The sequence below is a fragment of the Nomascus leucogenys genome, chromosome 13 (genome assembly GCF_006542625.1).
Source record: "Nomascus leucogenys isolate Asia chromosome 13, Asia_NLE_v1, whole genome shotgun sequence".
NCBI classification, from domain to species: domain Eukaryota; kingdom Metazoa; phylum Chordata; class Mammalia; order Primates; family Hylobatidae; genus Nomascus; species Nomascus leucogenys.
In genome coordinates this window covers 17,624,060-17,636,232 of record NC_044393.1, presented here as the reverse complement: position 1 = coordinate 17,636,232, position 12,173 = coordinate 17,624,060, and the positions used below count along the sequence as shown (strand labels likewise).

Below are 12,173 nucleotides of genomic sequence, written 5' to 3'. Positions count from 1 at the left end.
TTTTACATTTATTCGACATTTGGACTTGTTCTTCTGGGAATTGTCTAGGATAGCTTTTGATTATTTTTATTCTGATACCATTTTTATTCTGACATGCACATAGGTATTAACCCTTTATCTGCCATCTGATTTGCAGTTAAATGGAAAGATCTCATCAAGTACTAGGTTGATAAAATGTCACGTTTTCTTCTAAACTGGTTTCATTTTTTAGATTTAAGTCTTTAATTCATCTGGAGCTCATTTCTGTCTAAATGACATAAAATAAAGTCCCAATTTTATTTCTTCTGTCTCCGCAATGTCCAATACAGTAGCCATAGCCACTTGTGGCTATTGAGCACTTGAAATATGACTCTTCAGAACTGGAATGGGCTGTAAGTCTAAAATATACACTGATTTCCAAGACTCAGTATGGAAAACAAAGACTGTAAAATGTCTAATTTATAACTTTTATATTGATCATATGTTGAAATGTGAATGTTTTGGATGCATTAGAATAAACAAAATATTATGTAAATTAACTTTGTATATTTCTTTTTACTTCTTAATGTGGCCACTAGAAAAATTTTAGGCCAGGCATGGTGCCTCACGCCTGTAATCTCAGCACTTTGGGAGGCTGAGGTGGGAGGATTGCTTGAGTCCAAGAGTTTGAGACAAGCCCAGACAACATAGTGAGATCCCATCTTTAAAAAATTTTTTTTTTTAAATTAACCAGTCATGGCGATGTATGCCTGCGGTCCCACCTACATGGGAGGCTGAGGCAGGAGGATCGCTTGATACTGGGAGGTTGAGGCAGCAGTGAGCCGTGTTAGAGACACAGCACTCCAGCTTGGGTGACAGAACAAGACCCTGTCTCAAAAAAAAGAAAGACATTTTAATTACATGCATAGCTTACATTATATTTCTATTGGACAGCTCTATTTCAGATGATCAGTTGCCCCAGAGCTATTTCTTAAACATTTTTGCTCTTTTTCACTTATTTTTTATCTTCCTCATGAGGGGTATATCTATTTTATTTCTCATAGTAGACATCTGTCTTATTCATCACTTGCCATCATCTTTGAATAGCCCTTTTCTGTTGGGGGAAATTCACAATCATGAGTTTCACCTCTCCAGGGTAGGAGTTAGACCTCAAATTCCCAATCTCTCTCACAGTTAAGATGTGCATATTTGACGTTTGTAGAATGAATTGGAAGTCAGTTACATGAGGGATCAAGTTCTGCATGGAGGTTTTATTTACGTAGGCCCATGCAACCCGCTTTGATGGTGGCGGTTCCAGAAGAGGTTGCGAGGTCAAGGCCCTGCCTTTGGTGGGTGGTGACAGCAGTGGCAGTTTCTTTATCAGGCTAGCACTGGGTATTCTTTGGGCATTGCTTAACCTTGAATCTGACTTTTCAGCCCTCCCAATAATACTGTGAGCTACTTGGCCAGGCATGGTGGCTCACTCCTATAATCCCAGCATTTTGGGAGGTTGAGGTGGGTGGATCACTTGAGGTCAGGAGTTTGAGACCAGCCTGACCAACATGGTGAAGCCTACAAAAATTAGTCAGGCGTGGTGATGTATGCCTGTAGTCCCAGCTACTCGGGTGGCTGAAACAGGAGAATCGCTTGAACCTGGGAGGCAGAGGCTTGCAGTGAGCTGAAATCATGCCACTGTACTCCAGCCTGGGCAATAGAGCGAGACTCCTTCTCAAAAAAAAAATACTGTGAGCTACTCAATATCTTTTTAATAAACTTACTTTCTGCTTAATCATCCAAATCAGCTTCTGTTGCTTGTAATATAGAATCCTGACTGATATACTGGGATTTTTTTTTCCTTAAAGACATAGATTTTGGATTTATTTTTTCCTGCTATTTCCCTCTACTATTTCTAAAATATAATCTTCCATCTTAATGAGTTTCCCCTTCCCCCCAGCTAATTTTCTTGTCCTTTTTCTATTTCTCAAGAATATTGTTTTAGCCTGGATTCTCTAGAAAACAGAGGCTTTGGCAAGTTTGTATGCTAACACCTCACTGGGGAGTGCAACCTCGGAGAAACCATACTGAGGGAAAAATGAGGCAAGAAGGAGAAGTGCAAAGATAAGAGGCATTACTGAGAGGACCCGAGTTTTGTAATTAATGAAGCTAACTGCTTGGACTCACAGTACATCTTCAGATCTTCAGAGAACTTGTATGAACTACTCTGTCTTGGAACATCCTCAGGAGGAGAAAGTGAGTAGAATTTAACCATGACTCCCTCCTGTCTCGTTTCATTCCCTGTGGCTCAAAGTCTTCCCCACAGGGCATTAACCCTCCAGCACATTCAGGCTGTATTACCTGGTCTCTCCAGATAGCAGCTGGGGAAGCCAGAGCCTTCTAGACCAATCTAGCTAGTGCTGGCAGTAGCTTGTCTCTCCTTTTCCAACAGTGCCACTGTGGGGATCCTCCATCTATAGTGTAGTCAATGGCAGAGACATTGACCTGGTTCCATGACCAGGGACTAGCTTGCTGTCCCCTGTAGATTTCTTCTATCTAGGATTGAAGGCAAGGGGTTTAGGCCTGAGGTTGGTGAGTATGGGGCTTAGGGAGACGATATCACAGAGAGATCTATGGCAGTGCATACCAAGTCTGGTACATTCCACTTTGCACCATTCCGACCTACTTTCACCCTCTTATAATATCTGGAGCACATATAAGAACGATGCCTTCATTTTGTCTCCTAGGGGAGAGATGCAAGTCAGTCCTCCAAGGTGGTGACTTGTTGCAGCTTCTGGCAATTTTAGAGGGTTGGCAAACCAAGTACAGTTTTTGCTGATGTAACCTGTTCCAGGATAGTAATTCCAATTCATTGTCTTCCTCCTCTGCTACCCATTCTGGATTTCCCTCCCTCTTGGCTATTATTCAACTGAAATGGGTTGCTTCCTGGTGGAGTCACTCAGACCTTCTTCCTCAAGGGATCTGAGGGATCTGAGGGATCTGAGCCCTTGCTCTTGTCTAACTGTAGTTGCTGCAAGGAATTTAGGACTGTCCTTTGCATGGAAGTCCTAAGAGATGCCCAGGGATTTCCTGGATTCTTATTGTGTAGCAGCTACCCTAGCTCCTCATGTTACAGGGTGGATTATCCCAGGGTGGATTATCTCAGCGGGTAAAACCATCCTTTCTTTATCTGCTAGTCAACTGGCATGAATGGCCAAAATGGCCCCAAATAGCCAGCTGGTTTGAGAGAGGCTAATCTTACTTCCAATCCTTTGCTCCTGGGGATATCACACCGTATATTGGCCATTAATTCAGTGTATGTACCATATTCTGGAGGAAAGCACCTCATCCCCAAAAGGTGTCATCTCCAAGCTGGTACCTTAACTAAACCTTAGAGAGGCCATTTCTGTCCGTCTGATTGCTTTTGGGTGATGATGTATAGCCTTGCTACTTAAAGTTTGTGTGTGTGTGTGTGTGTGTGTGTGTGTGTGTGTGTATGTGTGCGTAGGGGACCAGTAGCATCAGAAGAACCTGGGAGCATTTTAGAAGTGCAAATTCTCGGCCAGCTGTGGTGGCTTACACCTGTAATCCCAGCACTTTGGAGGCCAAGGCAGGAAGATCGCTTGAGCTCAGAGTTCAAGACTAGCCTGCACAACATAGTGAGGCCCTGACTCTACAAAAACAAAAAGATTAGCCAGGCTCAGTGGTGTGCACCTGCAGTGAGCTGAGCCATTATTGCAACACTGCACTCTACCCTGGGTGACAGAGCAAGACCCTGTCTTAAAAAAAAATTGCAAATTCTCAGGCTCCCCTCCAGACTTACTGAAGCAGAATCTGCATTTTAACAAGATTCCTAGGTGATCTGTATGCACATTAAAGTTTGATACCTGGTTTACATGGTAAGACCTGTGTGATGTTCACTGAAGCAGGGCAATGGCTGATGTCAGAAGAGGAAGCGTGGGGTACAGGGTTGCTATGGATCTGTAGCAATACATAAACTGAGTCATAGACAAGTATTAAGTTCATTTATTGACAAAGTTACTTAAGCCTACACAACTTCCATTGACTGCAGCTTTTTCTGTCTTCCATTAGCTTTTGAATGACGAGGTCTCCTTTCCATTGTTTTCCAGATAATTTGTAATTTATTTTTGATTTTGATTATTTGATTTTATTTGATCCAAGGGTTACCTAACATTGTATTTCTTACACTTAATTTCCAAATCATTAGCATATTTTGGTAATATTTTAAATTATTTACTTCTCTTTTTATTGGATGATGAATGGGAAAGATAGCCTTTAAAATACCTAATTTATTTAATTTTTCAAGATTTTCCTTATGACCAAATAGAAGATAAATTTTGGTAAATACTCCATGTATGTATAAAAATCTATATTCTGTAGTTGAAGAAATACTTATTTGAGTTTGCCGATTCTATTTTTAATCCTTCTATGCATCCATTTTTCCTATTAGAGCTACTGATTTTGAAACAGACATGTTGAAGTCTCCCATCGAAATTGTATTTTTATGAGGCTCTCTTTATATTTCTAATACTTTTTTGCTTTCTATATTTATTTGCTATGTCGTTTGGTGCATAAAGTTTTATGTTCATTAAATCCTCTTCATAAATTTTGTAGTAATAATATCCCTCTTTATCCAGTTTGGAATTTTATTCTTAAAATCCAACCCATGTGATGTGGATATTGCTACTCAAACTTTTTGTTTGTTTCCAGATCAAAACTAATCTTTGGATCCTGAACACACTGAGCAAGAATATCAGTTGTGGCCTTGAGACCAGCTGCATTGGCAGGGTTGGTAGTGTCTCCCTCTAACCTTCCTTTTAAGTTTCTCCCAGGAAAGATGCCCATGGGAATCCTGGAGTTGTAGCTCCTGGAACCTAAGTGAAAAAGTGGCTCTGTGTGGTAAAGGGGCAGACTGTAGTGGACACTTGGTGTACTGCCCAGATTCCCCCTCAAGAGTGAAGGACTTATTTCTATAGCTGCTGGCAGTGTTGCCAGCAAATAGCCATCAGATATCAGCGCTCTTCAGGAGGTGCCTGGGTTGAAGAGTCCAGGGTCACCCAAGGTCATGCCCTCTCCCAAGGCAGTTCATGCCTTATTACTGATGGACATGAAGGCACAAAGCCCCAGCTCCCCTCACTCCAACTTGGGACAACCCTGAAGTGCCATTACAGTTTCAAAGCTCCTCAAGGAGATGGCTGTTACTTTTATTGAATCTGTATCACAGTCCACTTCCTCACTTTGCCTGATCCTTCTTCCTTCCCTTTCCAAGATGCTGATCCCAAGAGCTCTCCTTAATAAATTTCCTGCATGCATATCTCTGAGTCTCCCTTCTACGGAGGCCAGTTTATGACAATAGGAGGTTGTCCTTATTCTTAGGGGATATATACTTAAGAGTGAAGTGTCATAACATGGGTAACTTATTTTCAAATTATTCAGGAAAAATGTATATGCACATACGTATAAAAAGGAGACAAAGAGATAAAGCAAGTGTGGTAACATCTTAACAACTGGTGAACCTGGGTGATTCATATATGGATGTTTATTGTAGCATTCTTCTGCCTTTTCTGAGGATTTGACATTTACAAAATATCAAGGTGAAAACAAAATCCCTTTCCTCTATTTTTAATAGGTGTTTCAGTGGGAACAAAATTAAGCTTGTATATTCAATCTGTATCTTTACCTGGGACCTCTTCATTATTTTTAAACCTTTGTTTTGTTTTTCTAATACAATTATTTAAATCTGTACAGGCATACCTTGTTTTATTGCACTTTCCAGCTACTGTGTTTTTATAAATTGAAGAATTGTGGCAACCCTACATAGAGCAACTCCACCATTTTTTTTCTAGCAACATGTTCTCACTTCATGTCTCTGTGTCACATTTTGGTAGTTCTCACAATATTTCAAACTTTTTCACGACGATTGTGTCTGTTACGGTGATTTGTGATCAGTAATCTCTGGTGTTACTATTTTAATTGTTTTGGGGTATGAATATGCCCATATGACAGTGAACTTGATCCATAAATATTATGGATCCACTTACCAGCCATCCCCTTATCTCTCTACTTCTCCTTGGGCCTCCCTATTCCCTGAGACACAGAATATTGAAATTAGGCCAATTAATGACCCTACAATGGCTTCTGTGTGTTCAAGTGAAAGGAAGTGTTGTATCTCATTTTAAATCAAAGGCTAGAAATGATCCCCACAAACACAAGTAACTAAAGCAAAAATGAACAAATGGGTCACATTAAGTTAAAAAGCTTCTGCCCAGTGACAGAAACAACAACATGAAGAGACAACCCACAGAATGGATGAAAATACTTGCAAACTATCCATATGACAAGGGATCAATAACCAAAATATATAAGGAGCTCAAACAACTCTATAGGAACAAAATCTAATAATCTAATTTAAAAATGGGCAAAAGATCTGATGAATAGACATTTCTCAGAAGAGGACATACAAATGAGAAACAGGTGTATGAAAAGGTGCTCAACATCACTGATCATCAGATAAATGCAAATCAAAACTATAATGAAACATCATCTCACCCCAGTTAAAATGGTATTTATCCAAAAGACAGACAATAACAAGTGCTGGTGAGGATGTGGAAAAATGAGAACACTCATACACTGTTGATGGGAATGTAAATTAGTACAATCAATATCAAGAACAATTCAGAGGTTCCTAAAAAAACTAAAAATAGAGCTACCACATGATCCAGCAATCCCACTGCCAGGTATATACACAAAAAAATGGAAATCAGTATATTGAAGAGATATCTGCATTCCCATGTTTATTGAAGCACTATTCACAATAGCCAAGATTTAGAAACAACCTAAGTGTCCATCAACGATGAGTGGATAAAGAAAACATGGTTGATTTATACAATGGAGTACTATTCAGTCATAAGAATGAACAAGATCCTGTCATTTGTGACGACGTAGATGGAACTGGCAGTCAGTGAGTTAAGTGAAATAAGCCAGGAGCAGAAAGACAAATGGCATGTTCTCACTTATTTGTGGGAGCTAAAAATTAAAACAATTGAATTCATGGAGATAGAGAGTCGAATGATGGTTACCAGAGGCTGGGAAGGGTAATTGGGAGAGGGGTAGGGGAGAGAGGATGGTTAATGGGTCCAAAAAAATAGAAAGAATGGGTAACACCTAATATTTGACAGCGTAAAAGGGTGATGAAAGTCAATAATAATTTAATTATACATTTAAAAGTAACTAAAAGAGTAGAATTGGATTGTTTGTAACACAAAGGAAAAATGCTTGAGGTGATGGATACCTGGTTTATCCTGATGTGATTATTACACATTGTATGCAGGTATCAAAATATCTTATGCAGCCCATAAATATACATAACTACTATGTCTCCACAAAAATTAAAAATTAAAATTAAAAAAAGAGAAATGATTAAGCTTAGTGAGGGAGGCATGTTGAAAGCCAAGAACACTTGCGCCAAACAGCAAAGTGGTGAATGCAAAGGAAAACGTCTTGAAGGAAATTAAAAGTGCTAATTCAGAATACATGAATGATAAGAAAACAAAAGAGCCTTATTGCTGATATAGAGAAAGTTTGAGTGGTCTAGATAGAAGATGAAACCAGCTGCAACATTCCCATAAACTGAAACCGAATCCAGAGCAAGCCCCTAACTCTTTTCAATTCTATGAAGACAGAGATGTGAAGAAGCTGCAGAAGAAAAGCTTGAAGTTATCAGAGGTTGGTTTATGAGGGTTAAGGAAAGAAGCCATCTCTGTAGCATAAAAATGCAAAGTGAAGCAGCAAGTGCTGATGGAGAAGCTGCAGCAAGTTCTCCAGAAGATCTAGCTAAGATCATTGATGAAGGTGGCTACACTAAAAAACAGATCTTCATTGTAGACAAAACAGCCTTCTATTGGGAGATGATGCCATTAAGGACTTTCACAGATAGACAGAAGTCAATGCTTGGCTTCAAAGCTTCAAATGATAGGCTGACTCTCTTGTTAGGAGCTAAGGTAGTTGGTGACTTTAAGTTGAAGCCAATGCATATTTCCCATTCCTCAAGTCTTAGAGCCCTTTAGAATTATGTTACATCTCTTTGGCCTGTGCTCCATAAATGTAACAACAAAGCCTGGATGACAGCACATCTGCTTATAGAAAGGTTTACTGATTATTTTAAGCCCACTGTTGAGAACTCTGCTCAGAATAAAAAAGATTCCTTTCAAAATATTACTGCTCATCGACAAAGCACCAGGTCACCCAGAAACTCTGATGAAGATGTACAAGGAAACAAATATTGTTCCTATTCCTGCTAACACAGTATCCATTCTGTAGCTCATGGATCAAAGAGTAACTTCGACTTTCAAGTCTTATTATTTAAGAAATACATTTTGTAAGGCTATAGCTGCCATAAATAGTAATTCTTCTGATAGGTCTGGGAAAAATACATCGAAAACCTCCTAGAAAGGACTTACTATTCTAGATTATATCAAGAATGCTTGCGATTCAGGAGAAGAGGTCAAAATATCAACATTAATAAGAGTTTAGAAGAAGTTGATCCCAACTTTTATGGATAACTTTGAGAGACTCAAGGCTTCAGTGGAGGAAGTAACTGCAGATGTGATAGAAATAGCAAGAAAACTAGAATTAGAAGTGGAGCCTGAAGGTGTGCCTGAACTGCTGCAATCTCATGAGAAAACTTTAATGAGTGTGGAGTTACTTTTTATGAATGCTCAAAGAAAGCAATTTATTGAGATGGCAACTACTTCTGGTGAAGAGTCTACGAACATCGTTAAAATGACAACAAAGGATTTAGAATATTACATAAATTTAGTTGATAAAGCAACTGCAGGGTTTGAGAGGATTGACTCCAATTTTGAAAGTTCTACTGTGAGATAAATGCTATCAAACAGCATTACATGCTACAAAGAAAGCTTTCATGAAAGGAAGAGTTGATTGATGCAGCCAACTTTATTGTTGTTTTATTTTAAGAAATTGCCACAGCCACCCCAAACTTCAGCAAACTACCACTCAGATCAGTCAGTAGCCACCAACACTGAGGTAAGACCCTCCCACCAGCAAAAAGATTACTCAAAGCTCAGATGATCATCAATATTTTTTAGCAATAAAGTATTTTAGAATTAAGGTATGTACATTTATAGACATAATGCTATTGCACACTTAATAGATGACAGTATAGAGGAAGCATAACTTTTATATGCACTGGGAAACCAAAAAATTCATATGACTCACTTTATTGCAATATTAGCTTTATTGTGGTGGTCTGATACTGAAGTTGCATTATCTCTGAGATATGCCTGTATATCTTCCTTTGAATTCTTCTTCGGTCATAGTTCACAGATTTTTTATTTTTTGTGCCCTCATTGTTATTCATTAGAAATAATTTATAATTTCTACTTTAATTTTTCTTTTGAACCCAATAGATAGTTAAAAGAGTAGGTTTTGAAGATTCATGTCTATAGGGGTTTTGTTGGTAATGAGGTTTTTGTTTGTTTGGCTATTCTTTGGCGATTTCTAGTTTTATTGCATTGTGGTCTGTGAACATATTTCTGCCATTTAGAATATAGTGGAATTTCCTCTGAGAATTCTGTGGAGATGGTTGCTGAATACATCTGTGCTGCCTTCATCCTTCAATTTAAAACCAGCTACTGAACCTTTTGTGAGCCAAGCAGCTTCTGGGGTTTAGAGATCTAGTGCATCTCTGGGGTCCAGAAGAAGGGAGTTGGCAGAGCAAGTTTCTGCTTCTGAGTCCCACGACAGCCCGGGTACTGGAGGTGCAGAGCCCAGGAGTAAAACTCAGAAGAAAAGTGACATCGGAACACTTGACCTACGGAAATCCAAGGACCCCCCAAGGGAGAGGCTGCAGCTGCCCCCGTGAGCATTCTTTGAGCTCATTGCTCCAGCTCACAGAAAGCTGTGGAGGAAAACAAAAGTGCTAAATCCTCTCCTCACTGGGAAAATGCCAGTCTTTGCAGCTGAAGAGACTAGCGGGCAGAGGGAGACCTTTTGGGACCAACCACTTGCCAGCGGACCCAGCAAGTCAAAGACTGCTGCCCCATCCATTACTCGAGAGACTGGCCTTGCTCTAGATCCCCAGCAGCTGAACATGGGCCCCAGTGGGTCAGCAAAGGAAAATACCAACCCATCCTGGGGGACCCAGAAGTGAGAAAGTGAAAGAACCAGCATATTGCAGAGAACAACAGCTACAAACCCCCTGGGGGAGAGAGAGGACAGCCTGAACCAAAAACAATGATGACAACAACACGTAAGGAACCACAAATACAGTGTGCATAAACGCACGCATACACACACGCATGCACACACACGAGCACACACACGCGCATGCACACATACACACACATGCACACGCATGCACACATACACACACATGCACACATGCACACACATGCATGCACACGCACACACGCATGCACAAACACATGCACACACACACGTTCTGGATCTAAAGAATCTCATTTTCAGACTAAAAATTTCAAGATATGAATCAAAGGATTGCAGAGTCACTGTTGAAACCTGACCTAGAATGCCAAATGGAGAAATGAAACAAAACACAAATCAAAAATGCAAAGAGAGGAAAATTATGAGGTGAAATAAACAGAGTTTGAGGAAATGATGCAGGCAATCAAATACTTGCATATTTGGATTATTCTATGTTGGAATTATTATTATTAGGATAATAGAAATTTGTAAAATAAAGCAGATGGAAGACAGGCAATAATTAAACAAATAATAGAGGAAATTGTCCTTGAAAATTTTCCAATAAAGACTTGATCTGCTGATTTGAAGGACCCACTGAATTCCAAACAGAACTTACACAAAATAATACTCATCTTTAGCCATGTCCTGAAAACAATGACTGAAATCTCAAGTGTTAATATAAAAGTTTACTCATTTCTAGAGAGGGAAAATAAGTAACTTACAAAGAAACAATAAGATGTCATTTGACTTCTCATCTGCATCCGTGGAAGCAAACTATGCTGTAAGTATATCTACAGATTGCTGAGAGAAGAGGAATCCTAAGAGAAAGACTAATAGTAATGTCAGACTGTAAGTCCTGAAGGATCTCAGCCTAGTATTTAGGGAAGGGGCGGAAGAAGATGGAGAGTGAAAGTGTTTCAATATCTTTGCGGGCTGAGGAGACAGAAAAATACCACAAATAGGTCTCTTTAATGTGGGGAAATAGATGCTTTTCTCACATAATGGAGGATTATATAATTGCAATTGTGTATTCTATTCCGAATGTGGAAAAAAATACAGATAATCACTCATGGCATGGAAAAGTATAGTGCTTCTCTAAGAAACCTATAAGAATCTATAAGAAAATCTAAAAGAAAAAAATCTACAAGAAAATAAAAATCTAATAAATGGCCATGTTACCAAGCCATCAAAAACAAGAAAAAGAGAGAAAGGACAAAGTAAAATAAATAATGAACCTGAGTTAAAATGGATGAAATAAAATAAATTATATCCAGGTTTACACAAACCTCAAATGAGCCGAATTCTCACATTAAAACTCAAAGTTCATTAAATAGGATTGAAGAACAAAAACCAGCCATATGCTATTGTTAGAAATACTATATCAGTCAGAACTGGTGTAACAGAAACCCAACTTACAGTGGTTTAAATATGTAAGAAATTTAATTTTCCTTGCAGCAGAGAGCTGCTGATATAGGCAGCTGCTCAGAAAACCTCTACCCTCTTCCAGCTTCCCTCACCCTCAGCACCTCTGCTGGGCTTGGTAGCTTACCTGGTGGTGTGACCCCAACCTTCATTCCTAAGCGATCTGAGCCCTTCTTGGTCACCATGCCTCTCAAGTATGAGGCCATGATGGATGTACGTCTCCATTTACCATCAAAACTGGGCACCTGATCCATATACCAAGCTCAGGCTCTTTCCTCCTCTGTTGGCTGGTCATAAACGACCCTTCTCTCCACCCCATGCAGCCATCGGTATGAGCTGAGAGCAGGGCAACAGGTGGATGAGATGGGGGTCTGGTTACCTGCTCACGCAGCTCGCTTATGCCATCTGGTCCTCCGTCTGCTCAATCCTCCATGTCCCACTTCTATTCTGGCATGCTGCTGGGCCCACCTGATCTTACAACTTGGTTGATCTGACAAATATCTGACTCATTGTGGATAGTTTTGGCTGCATAATCGTTTGCTTTCCCGTGATCA

General features: G+C 39.6%; 1 protein-coding gene across 2 annotated transcripts in view; it reads right to left on the bottom strand.

Annotated features, from left to right (window-relative positions):
• ELMO2 (engulfment and cell motility 2) overlaps positions 1-11,981 on the bottom strand; it is a 66,542-nt gene extending 54,561 nt beyond the window's left edge. For both annotated transcript variants that reach the window (XM_030825377.1, XM_030825379.1), the window contains exon 1: positions 11,747-11,981. The gene's annotated coding sequence lies outside the window, so the exon portion shown is untranslated. The remainder of the gene's footprint in view (positions 1-11,746) is intronic.
• Between the last annotated feature and the right edge of the window lie 192 nt (positions 11,982-12,173).